Raw genomic sequence first — 12794 nt, forward strand, 5'->3', positions numbered from 1 at the left:
AAGAGGAAAAAACAAGGAGAAACGAAAACATTTCTCATTGTTAGGCCTGCTTTGGGAGGTGAATGATTTTGACGCTGCCCCAAGTTTGCATGATTTTGTGAATCTGGGGAAGCATCAAAACCCATGGGTGCTGCATGGGAACACCCACAGCAACTTCCAGAGAATGCTTGTAGATGCAGAGTAAGGCAACATAGTGCTTTGCGCTGCCTTGTCTTACTCAAGATCTATGAGGGAGTGCAAAACCTCACAGTTTGGCTTTGCATCGTCTCATAGAGCATCAAAAAATATGATGCTCCAGCGGCGCAGACCTCTTGTAAATGAGCTCCTGAATGTTTGGTCTTCCACAGCACTCCACGGTACAATCAGTGCAAACAGCAGCATTACTCAACTTTCCGACGCCAAAAGGTTTTTGGAGCATTATTTCCAAGCCCATTGTACTGCCAGTGCATCACTTTTTTGTGATGCACTGGCAGTGCAGAGTGCAGACCCATATCTATGAGGCCATGCAAAGCCATTTTGCGTGGATGTTCATGGCCTTGTAGATATGGAGTAAGGCAAAGCAGCACAAGTTGCTGCGTTGCCTTACTCTGTGTCAAAGAGGCGTTCCGTGGGATTTTCAGTGGGTGTTCCCACGCAACAGCCATGGATTTCGATACATTTCCACATTTATAAGGACTTGTAAACCTGGGAATGGGTCAAAGGAGGAGAAATAACTGTATTTCATCTTGTTTATTTCCCTTTCTATGTGTGCTGCATTCTGCAGTGCACAGAAGGAAGAAAACCCCTTCATCAATTGTTTTTGTGCAGAAGAGGTATCCCTTCCTGCACAAAAACAATGGGCCATATGTATCATCAACCTGATTTGCGATTCCCAAATAGCGATTTTTAAGAAATCGCTATTTGAGAATCGCAAATAGGTATGTATGTACAAAATCGAATTTTTTTTGCAATTTCTTAAAATTCCGTAATTGCGATTAGCAAATTGCGAATCGCAATTAAGGAATACTTTCCCATTCATTTCTATGGGTCAGGAGGCCCATAGGATTGAATGGGAAGTTATTCTCAATTTGCTAATCGCAAATTGAGAATCATTTTAAGGGTGCAGGGGTGTCCAAAGGACACCCTGTTGCACCCCTGAAATATGCATGGGTGCACATGTGGCGCACATACATGCCCTAAGGGCATGTATGTGCATCACATGGCACTTTGAAAAATGCAAAAATGTGCATTTTTCAAGGAATTCGCAACTTACCACCAACTAGAAGTTGGTGGTAATTTGCAATTCCTTAAGGACATTTTGCAAACATTTTTGGCTTCTTACATTGCATTTAAGGAATCGCATAATTTGTGATTCCTTAAATGCAATCGCAAAATAAGGAATCGCAAATTTTGCGATTCCTTATTTTGCATGCAGATTTGTGTGATACATACCATTTAGCGAACATGCGTTTGCAAGCGCTGAAATTCTGCGAATTTTGGCGTTTGCAAACGCATTTGGGCTTCATACATATGGCCCAATAATCCCTACAACGTAGACACCCTTGCACCATGGGCCAATTTTTTACCAGTGCAGTGGAAGAGGACAGGAATGCACTGTATTTCATAAATGAAACAGAATTTCCACCAATCTACCAGGGAACTACATTCCCGATCCCTCTCCCTGGCAGCCAGTCAATGCATCTGCCGGACAAACAGCGGAGGCAGCTACTTTTCCCACCTGGTGGCTAGGACCTGGAACACCATTCTCCTGCACCTCAGAGCCTCACCGTCACTCCAACAGTTCCGGAAGGACCTCAAGACCTGGATGTTCAACCAAAAAGTACCGGCAGCAGGATCCAGCAGCAGGACATCACAGCACCTCGAGACCCTCATTGTTGAAGCAGCTGCACTCTATAAATCTTGCTTGACAGATACAGCACATTTCTTTCCTTTCCTCTTGATGCAGGGCAGCACAGTAAAGTGACTTGCTGCACTACAGTGCATCAAAAACTAGTAAATGAGCCCCCAAGTGTCTAAAATCTGAAACTTGCATAGAGCTAAACTCGGTATGCACAGAAAAGAGCCACCCTACTGTTACTTTATGCAAAGGGGCTCAACCCAAACACCAAAAATCAAGACTCTGTATCATGTAAAACAGGCTTTTTTGAGTGAGCACTGTTGATGAGATCATGGGTGTACATCCCTTAATAAATCTGAACCGGGCAATTTGTTTATCCCATATGCAGTACAAGTTTTCATGCATTCATCCTTTGCTTGAAGCGTAGTAAATTTAACCCTATGTTTCAAAAGCCCTCAATCAACCTTATCGTTTTTGTGTGAACTGCAGGTGTTGTTCAGATGAATATGACAATTTTTTTAAGTACCATTTTTACCTCAAAATAACTTCTTCAACTGAATCAGGCACAGTTTGCCAATACATTTATTACAAAATGATGTGTACTGGTAAAATATTGACTAAGCAGTTTTGAAACAGTTTCGAACAATGAGGTCCAGTGAGAAAGTAAGAGAGGATGGGTGACTGAGAGTAAGAATTTAGATGGTATAGACACGTGTTAGGACTCCACCTTACAACAAAGATAACACTAATCAAAACCCATAGCTGGGTCCTTGATGAACTCTGTCTTAGACTATACCAATTCCATTTAGTGTGATCCAAACCATGTCCATCAATTATTTTCAGATAACCCATATTTTTGATGTGTTTGATTTTAGGCCTCAAACATAGGGTTTACGTTTCCTATAAATTATATCTTATTCTCTGGCTCAGAGTATCACCAGATAATAAATATAAGCTGCTAATCATGTACCACAATTGCAGACAGAGAAGAGGCCCTGCAATCGTAATATTATGTCAGCCTACACCCACTTAAGACCTTCAAGATTGATACCCTAAAATATATGACACCCTGTAATGCTTTGGTTACACCCTCAGAAGCATTCAGAAGTTGGAATGCTATAGAACATTCCCAATTGGAATATAAAGCTCTAGGAAGAGCTGGCAGTTTTTGTAAAATCCCCAAATCTTACCGCAAGAGAAGTGGATTATTAGTTGATGTGATAGTAGGACGTCACCAAGTGATCATGGCTCTCGTCTGTATTGAGCGAGTTCTGTTTAAATTCTACTATAGCTCTGTCCTGGATAGCTGTGCACAGAGCAGTCATGCTTAAATCAACAGAAACAAGTGTGAAGCATTTATCAGTGCTAAAACAGCCAAAAAGTAAAGAACACAAAACAATAAAAATCCCACCCCAATTTATAAAATTAGTATATATTTTTATCTTTATATAGAAACCAAAACAATAAACTCTGATGAAGGGAACCGGGTAGATGATTTTTGCAAGTTTAAAAAAACATCACTACTATTCACTTCAAAATGCTTTTTTAAAAGTTTGCAAATCCCTGCTTTTCACACTTTGTCATAGTTTATAAGCCCCGAATATGACGGTCCCTGGAAAAGTAATCATTTTCAGGCCCACCGCAATACAAGCGGGGGTGAGATGAGGGTGTTGGGTTGATGCCAGTCAAGATTTTACCTTGGCACATAGAAACTTTTGCTGGTTCTTTATCTCATTGACAGTGAGGTCAGTGAGGGTCCTCTGCAGCTTGAGGTCAGCATTGAGCTTGATGTAGTTGGACAGGTGAAGTCCAGTAGTCTAGTGAAGAGCCTTGGTTCTTGATGTTGTTCGAGGATGTAGCCTATGACCCTCAGACTCTGTTCCGAATAAACATTATTTTATGCTGTTGGCTTGCAAGTTGCAGTTCTGTGGGGAGAAAGAGTATACTCTAGCACCAGCCAAAGGTCCAGAACTTGGGAGGCACCTACTGGGGCATAGGGCTCTATCTCACAGGCTATACCAGCGGAGTCCAGGACAAGACCAGTGGCTATTGATCAGCTGGGCAGTTTGTAGTTCCAGACTTCTTTAACTTTTATGTTCATGAACTTTATAGGAGGCATGCGAACTAGATTTGAAGTCTACTCACCGGTTCTTTGCATGAGTGGGGGCAGGTCCATGCTTTGGGGTCTATCGCCATGAAATCGACAGTAGGAGCAGACCTTTCTCTATCTGAAGCCCTGCCTTGATTCAGCAGCTGCAGCAGGAGCAGTTGTCCTTTATGCAGTTTCTTTCTGAGGTTCACAGTTTCAGCAGGTGCAGTCTATTTCCATATTTTCTGAGTCCAGCAGTGTTGTGAGGCTGGTAGCCACAGATTCCACTTGATGCCATTTTCGACTTTCTGTGAAGGGAGGACTTCCTGGCCAAATGGGCTACAATTCTCACAGGGCAACCCTACCCACTCTTACATCATCTCATGTGAGTTTTACACTAAACAATCCCAGAGTGCATCCCTTTTCTGAAATACAAAATGTCGAGACCTTTCTTCCCTGGGTTGGAGCTATGGGCACACCTCTGAGGTGTGTCCAGTAATTAGCCATCCGTCCTGGAAAACTGGTGCCTTAGCAGGTTTCCCCTCTTTTGGGACAAATGCCAGTCTGTTTACCTACACAAAGGAGCAATGTTACTCACATTTACCTATCAGAGGTGGTCAAAAAACCAGCAGCTTCAGTCCAAAAATGTAGGGGTGAGCATACAAACAGAGGTACTTTCTTACATTAACTTTTCATTTCCAATTCTCCCCTAGAAACAAAAGGTAACTACATTTCCAGCTTCAAGGCATGGGGGCCCAATGTACTAAGAGAGTGATTGCAAAAAGTGTCCTCAAATTGTGCACCCACTTTTTGCGACCTGTCTCTGATTTTGCGGTACAACCTAGGTTGTCTAAATCGCATTGTAAAATCTTCTGCCACATAGCATCACAGGACTAATGAATAATTATTATGCGTGATTTGCTGTAACATAGAGATGGTGGCATGCAAGGAAGAGTGCACCACCATCTCTGTACTTGCATTCCTAAATTGAATATAGACGAATTTATTGAGTTTATAAGCACCTTATATTGCATATAACATATGTAATGTCTCAAGAATACTGAAAATAAGTACTCAGATATGAACATTACAGTAAACTGTTTTAACGAACAGGCTTTACTTTTTTCTTTATCCCCCCCTTCTCATATCCTAAAACAAACAAAAAAATGTAATATACCTAGTGACCTCCTTTATATCCATGTAGATATTCCATCAAGGTCTATTGGGCCTGGGTCAATGTCGGTGTCAGATGTATTGTATACCTCCTGTTTCTATTTTACCAGGTTCTCCAATTTCTTCATGTTTCAATTATCACAATGCTAGTGTCCCAGCTTCGCCTCGATATTAATAGAGGAAGAGATGCAATGATCTCAGCTGGTGACAGTAAGGAAGCCTGGAAATGCCTTTTGATAAATATTCGCATACAGGTGCCAAATCAAATCATACTGTATATATATATATATAATTTCAGACAGTGAGCTGATAGTTTTTCCATAGCCAATAGATTCCAAAGTCTTAAACGTCAGAGCGATAATGTTGGGGGCACTTTCCTTTCCCAAGGGGTGGCTATTGTAGTTTTTTCTAATCCAAGAAAAATCCATGCAAGAAGACGATCCGTTTTGATTGATCTTTTTATATATAGGTGTGTGCAGGCCAAACAGTACATGTTATAAATCAATAGAAATGGGAAGCCTGATCTTTTTTTCTTGTGACAGCTACAATTCCCATCCTAAAGGCTAAATATGTGGGCAGTCCACCAGATAAATCTCCTGTCACTCCTCATCCCATCCAGCAGAGGGTGCTGTGTCTTGACAGATATTTGTGAAGTTTGAGTGCATGCAGGTTTATCAATCTAGGATACCTTGTAGTGTGTTTCATTACCAAGAATTTTATCACAATTTTTAGTAACATTATGCCATTGAATCTCCCATTGTCTTATTTCTTATTTCCCCTGTCAGGATGGTATTCCAGTAAGCCTTTCATGGATGCATAGCAGTGGGCAAGGTGTGGCAATGTGCAGTTGTTGTTAGTGCCTTATTCTCCCCTCTTCTCCTTGGTACATTCTTCATGTTCCCTTTTCCCCTCCCATTCCCTCTATGAGTTGTTCCATGTAAAATGTTTACTTTAGATTGTTGGAACTGTGAAAGGACTATTACTGACGGGTATCCCAGGTAAGCTGTAGATTGAGTTTCTTCTACAAATGAATAAGCATTCCTTAAAGCATTTTACTGCTTCCACACCTTGTCTTTGTGACTCTCTGGATCTCCTATGGATTGGACTTCACACAAGGCTTTTGGTAACAAATTACAAAATTAGTTATAAGGCCCCTTGAACCTGTGGCCAATTTCACAAATGTCTATATTGGGGTAAGCTCTCTGGTGTTCGCTTCTTTCATACCTGGTTGCACAATCCAGTGCCTTAATTGGGCACAGTGATGTTGTTCATTTTCGTCTAAGTTGTACTTCCTCTCGCATGAGCCAAATGTCTTATCCCTAGAACATCTCAGACATGGTTAAACAGTTGCCCCGTTTCCAGTTATTGAAAAGGTCCTGCTCTAGAGCTGGGGTAAAAGTGAGTTTTGATGTAGGGGTATTTACAGTAATGAGAAGGTGGTCAGATTTGGCTATGTCAAAAGTATGTCCCATACTGCTAAGGTCGTGCTAGCAGGAGTGCTTATGCATGCTTGAGGATGGTTGTCTCTTTTCGGTTTCCAGATAAGGTCCCACTATGGTCCTGACTCATTCTGCTCTGCTTTTTTCTATCACCTTTTTTTTCTTTTTTTTTCTTATTCTCACTTCCCCACGTCAGGTGGGGTTAGCTAAGCATGTTTTTCGAAGTGATGGTTAACAATGTGTACAAACTACAGCTATGATTGGCTAACCTTGTAACAGAAATGCTAATGTCTTGACTATAAAAGTAATAATAAAATACTTTGAAATTAAAAACAAAAAAGTATTTTTATCTCTGTCTTGGGGACCCCTGTGTAATCCCTCTCAGTTGGGCCGCTCTCTAAGATAGTAAGAAATTAGAGAGGGGTGATCCCGCTGCTAATTTGGGAAGACATATAATGTATGGGCTAACCCAGCTTTGTTGCCTTGCCATATGTAGTGTGTTATGCTCATTTTTAGTTTGTTAAAAAAAACTCTTTGGGAAACTTCATCAGAAGTGCCTGAAAGAGGTAAAAACTTTTTGGTAGATCATCTATTTTTGGTGTATTCATCCTGCCTAACCATGTCAGAAAAATGGAGGAACAGCTTCTGTAATTATTACAAAGTGCATTAAGGAGTTGTGGGTCTGGTATCATCTTTGATCCTAAATATTTAACAATGTGGTTGCCCATTCGAAAAGAGTTTGGGAGGTTAACCTTTTAATTTACAAGGGCAACAGTGATGCTGAGCAACTCTGATTTGGTGAGATGTAATTTATACCCAGCTACCTTTTCCGCGGAGACGTTTTAAGGCAAAGGCAAAGTGGGCACTGGTCCAGGGCCCCAGCCTTTCAAGGGGCCACTGATAGCCTTCCCAACGTTCTGCCTGAACAAGCTGTGTTCTGCAAACAAACCTGCCCTGATGACCTTGAATTATTCTTAAACGTGATTGTTTAAATACAATGGGGCAGATTTACAAGCCTCTTGCGCCTCTTTTACGCCGCTGTTGCGTCACTTTTGTGATGCAGCGGCGGCGCAAAAGATGCCCCATGGTGCGGGGTATTTACAACGTGACGCATCTCCCAGATGCGTCACGCTGTAAAGCCCTGCGCCAGAAGGAGGCGTTCCATCGCAGCGGGGGGCGTTCCAGCGCAGGAACGCCTCCCAAAAGTGGCTGAGGGAAACCTACAAGATTTCACTCAGTCACTTTTGGGCCCATGCTGCGTCAAAACCCTGCGCCTGCTTGAAGCAGGCATAAGGATTGAGTCAGCATTGTGGCGATAGAGCCCCCTAAGCCTTGCTGGAGCTGCGTCGCGCTTGCGACGCAACTCCAGCAATGTGCCAGCAATGCGTGAACCATCTGTGCCGTTTTTGCCCATGGTGCGCCGCATTGTAAATGCGGCGCATCCAGGGTGGCGGAGCTGCAGCGCACAATTTCTGGCGCATCCCTGCTGATATGCAGGGATGCGCCAGTAATTGTAAATCTGCTTAATGTTCTTTTGATATAATTTTACTAAGGGTGATGTTTGCACAGATATTTTACAAAGAAATGTTGGTGTCATATTTTTTAAAGCCAGGCAACATTCTTAAAAAATGTTGTTTAGATCAAAACAGTAGCTCACTTACAATTAATGTCTTATTACTTACCGGTAATCTTCATTACCCCGATTAGGGTCCTCCCCGTCCCAGTCCTTACCACGTGAGGCAGTCCTGCCTCCACCCAGCCAATCAAAACGCCAGAAATCCAAAGGTCGAAGGTGACATAAGCCCCTCCCACCCACCGCCATGCCTGTTATCAACAAGACTCAGACACAAACACAGCGGGAGGGAGGGAGGGAAGAGGACTGGGACGGGGAGGACCCTAATCGGGGTAATGAAGATTACCGGTAAGTAATAAGACATTACCCCCTCATGGGTCCTCCCCGTCCCAGTCCTTACCACGTGAGGAACTCACAAGCAGAAAATCAAGAAGAAAAAATGCAGGACACCAGGGATCCATGCAAAAGTACAAAACTTCAAACAAGAAAGCATCGACGAACAGCAGCGTACAAGACGCCAACAGAAATCGTCAGAAGAGGCAAGAAAAACATCAAGCCGAGAATGTCGCACAAAAGTATGACGGGACCGCCAAAAGGCCGCCCCACAAAGCACCAGGAAAGAGACCCCGCCCCATCAGCACAGGAAGCAGGCACAGAACCCACAGGAGACAAACAGGTTAGGAGAAACCCGAGACTGTAGTGAGCATCGGAGGCAAAACAGAAGAGCCCCGCGAACACCCAAAGAAGGGGAAAGGGAGAAACCCCCACACCAGGCAAAACAGGAAGCAACACCTCCAGCCGCAAAAGGAAACACGAAGAAACAGGCAGAAAAGCCCGATCTAAGCCGCAAAACTACTCAAACCTGCAGAAACTGCAAAGAAGGAAACAAAACGAGCAAGGCGCCCAACCCACCCAACCGACAAGCGGAAGAGAAGGCCAGCAAAAGAAAACACCGCAGTGGACAACCACCACACGTCCACCACTAACAAGGACATGAAAGGGGCAACCGCAGACCATGCAAAACAGCAGGCAAGGCCCAAAGAAGAAATGAGAACAGGAGAGCCCGGACAATGAAGCAAAAGCTCCGAAGAAGCCGACCCATCAAAGGGCAACAACCACCGAGGAAGCCCCAACGCCCCGACAAGCACAAACCGCCGTCAACGAGCAGACAAAGCGGAAGGGGAAAAATCCCAACAACAAACCCAAACTGGAGAAACCAGCACAGAAACAGGAACCCCACCATGGATTCCGACCAAGAGAAGAGCACCAGGAAACAAAAGAGCCCCAAAGTGCATCACAGCTCCAAAGAGCGGAAGGCCAACGCGACCAACACATGCCACAGGCCACCACAGAAGAACAGCCCAAAGACGCCAAAGACAGCCGCTCAAGAGACAGGCAGTCAGAAGCAAGCGCCAAAGACAGGGCAAAGACAGCTGCGGACCCAGAAGCAGAGCCGGAGGCAAGGGAGGCTGGCCAAATCCGACTCCCAACAGCAACAGCAGGAGCGGAAACCAAAAACAGCAAGGCCAACCCAACAACACCGACACCCCCCAAACCTCCGCAGAGCGCCCGGGAGGAGAAAAACGGGAGGGAAGGTATACAGAAAACCCGAAGGCCAAGGAAACGAGAGAGCAACCCCCGAGGACAGACCACCCCGGAACAAAAACCGGGGGAGAAGAGCAACAGGAGGGGAAGCAAAAATGACCAAACCAAGAGACCCAAACCAAAGACAAAAGGACCTGGAACAGAGGAACAGACAGAGGGAATGCTACACGAAGTAGCAAGACAACCCAGCGCAGGGCCATTCCAAGCACCAGCGCACAGTCCCAAGCACCTACGCAATGTCCCAACAAAAGGACATGTCCCGTCGAAACAAGCTTCAGACAGCACCAAACAGAGGACGGCAGGAAGCGGCCTAAGCCACCAAAAGAAGGCACAACCAGAGTACCAATCCAGTAAAGAAACCAACCGCCGTAACAGGGATGCCTCTCAAGACCCTCTGAAAGACAACAGAGAAGTTGCCGCCCAGACACAAGACAGGGAAGCCCGCAGGAACAGGCACGTACCGGGACCCCCCAGGAAGGCCCAAACAACAACGAGCCCCCAGAGCGCCAGCCCGAACAACAGACAGGCCGGCCACCAAGGACCCCAACGGGGCCCCCAACCCAAGGACAGGCATCCAAGGACAACAAGAGGAGAGAGGAAAGCAGAAATGCACCCCCCACACCAGGTCAGGAGAGCAAAGCCACCAGACCAGGGGAGAGAGGAACCAGAGCCTCGTAATCAGCAAGACAAAGGACCCAACAAGACATCAGAAGAAACACCAAGGACACGAGGTGCACAAGAGCCCAAGGAACCACAGCCGAGGAGGCAACCACCATCTGCTGGACACAAAACCAACCCCGAGCAGGGCAGGAGGGAGACCCAGTAGGACCCGCAGAAGATCCAACAGGACAGAGAACAGATTCGGATATATGGAACGCCTCACGAAAAGCGTGTCATCCCAGCGCAGGAGCCATGTCAACCCCCTCCAGCAACGCTCAGCAGAAAGCATACGAGCCGCTGAAGCGAGCACTGAGAAACAGCCCCCAGCAAAGCGTCAAACCGGTCCCGAGGAACTGAAGCCCCCGAACAGGAACCAGACAAAGAACAGCCAGACCCAAAACGACCCCAGAAACCGGAACCAGGCCAGCAAACCCCCACAGCAGGAGCCAGCACCGTGGAAAAAACCAGAGGAGCATGAGAGAGACCGAAAGGAAACACCTGAAAACAGGAAACGGAACTCAACCACCGCAAACCTCTGAGCAGCCGGATGGAGGGGATCGAGAAAAACAGGTGACTCCCACACCTAGGGAAGCCAAAATTACCCACCAAGAAGAGGGGAAAACCGGGCTGCAAGGGGCTCAACCGAAAGGGACACAGCCGCACCAACCCGACCAAAGCCCCGGGAGGCAGAACCGAACAGAAAGACCAACGGGAGCCAGGACCTGGAACAGAGAGAAAGAGGACCCCCGGCCCCACTCCATCACCAAAACCAGCACCACAGAGCGTAGCGACAAAAAATTGGCCGACGCCAAAGAAGAATGGCCTAAAAGGGGGACAGCCCGGAATGGAAACCGGCAACCAAGAATGACGACCAACAGGAATCACCATTCTCAAAGCAGACCGGACCAATGACACCAAAGGAGATAGGCGACCCACAAGCAGGTCAACACCAGGAGTGGAACACATAACCTGAAGAGGAAGAGATGCAACCACCAGGCCACAGAGACTCCACCCGGGCACAACATATCGGACTGACATTCAGGGGCAGCAGCAGGCGCCGCAGAGGCAGGGAACCAAACGTAGTGCAAAAAACGCAGGCATAGGACCAAGGCACCAGGGGAACGGCAAAGCACCAAAACGCAGGCCAGCGAGAAATCTCACAAGCCCCCGCCGCCCCGGTAGCCGAGGCCAAGGCCCAACCATCCGGGACCGGAAGGAGGGACCCCTAAGAAAGCACAGACTGAAAAAGAGCAAGCACACACCCCAAAAGGAGAAGCAGCATACGAACTCTTGAGAGCGGAATCCACCAACCGCCCAACCCGGACCTCCAGGGAAGAAGCCACCGAAGACCGAGGGAGAAGGTGCAAAAAAGAAGAAAAATGGAGGATACCAGGTGACCAAAACCGCCAGGCGAAATCGTGTCCCCAGAAAGAGAGGAACACCCCGCATGGCAATGCCAAGCCACACCGCAGCCAGTACAGCCAACAGGACAGCACGAAATGGCCGGTAAAAAATGGGTATAAACCCCGCCGGAGCAAATGAACAGGGAGAAAGACCCAGCAACAAAACGCCAGAAATCTCATGGACCATCCCCGAATGTATACCCCAACAGGGAAAAAACGTCCACGATCCCACCAACAAGAGATGATGGCATAGCCGCATGCACCAGCAGCGCAGACAGCGCAAAACAGTCCAAGAAAAACTGCAAAAGATGCTACGTGGACAAAGAGAATGCAAATTTCCAAAGCACAGCATGAAAATGAACATCCCAAGTCACATTGACAGCATAGGCAGGACTTGAACCCTCAGCACATGATAGCCTGTGACACCAGAGGCATATGACATACCAAAGAGCAACAGCTCCGTGGATGCACCGGAGAGGAAGTCCCCTCAAACATGGCGAGTAAAGGAGTAAACCCCATATATGGAACGCTTCACGAATATGCATGTCATCCTTGTGCAGGGACCATGCTAATCTACTCTGTATCGCTCCAAGCATAGTATATGTGCTGCCGAAGCGAGCACCAGGAAAACACCCAACACACATTGGTGGTGGTATAGAAAGGAAGTGCCCAGCAACCTCCAGGAAACACTGCCCCAAACAGTAATCTCATATGTGAGAACAGAAAATAAACAAAAAAGGGCAGCCCTGCAGTCTCCACCCACAGCCACATATTAAGAACATGGCCGCAGGGGCCGGCCACTGCACTAAAGCACCAGCGCCGGAACGACCTGGGGCCAGAACACCAGGAGGGCTCCCCGCCCCAGCCCAGCACATGAACGGGGAGCATCCTGACCCCAGAACAGGAGCGTGGCCGGCCAGAGGACCGGAGCGGCCGCGCCGGTAAAAACATGAAAAAGACCATAAACAGAAGCATTTAAAAATGCAAAAGATACACTCACGGCACCGCCAAAAAC

At 46.5% G+C, this 12794-nt stretch overlaps 1 non-coding gene across 1 annotated transcript; it reads right to left on the minus strand.

Moving 5' to 3' along the window:
* Positions 1-12294: 12294 nt before the first annotated feature.
* On the minus strand, positions 12295-12401 carry LOC147727944 (U6 spliceosomal RNA). The gene has a single exon (XR_015309663.1). It is a non-coding gene; the product is annotated as a U6 spliceosomal RNA (small nuclear RNA).
* Between the last annotated feature and the right edge of the window lie 393 nt (positions 12402-12794).

The sequence above is a fragment of the Lissotriton vulgaris genome, chromosome 3_1, assembly GCF_964263255.1.
Source record: "Lissotriton vulgaris chromosome 3_1, aLisVul1.2, whole genome shotgun sequence".
In the NCBI taxonomy this organism is placed as follows: domain Eukaryota; kingdom Metazoa; phylum Chordata; class Amphibia; order Caudata; family Salamandridae; genus Lissotriton; species Lissotriton vulgaris.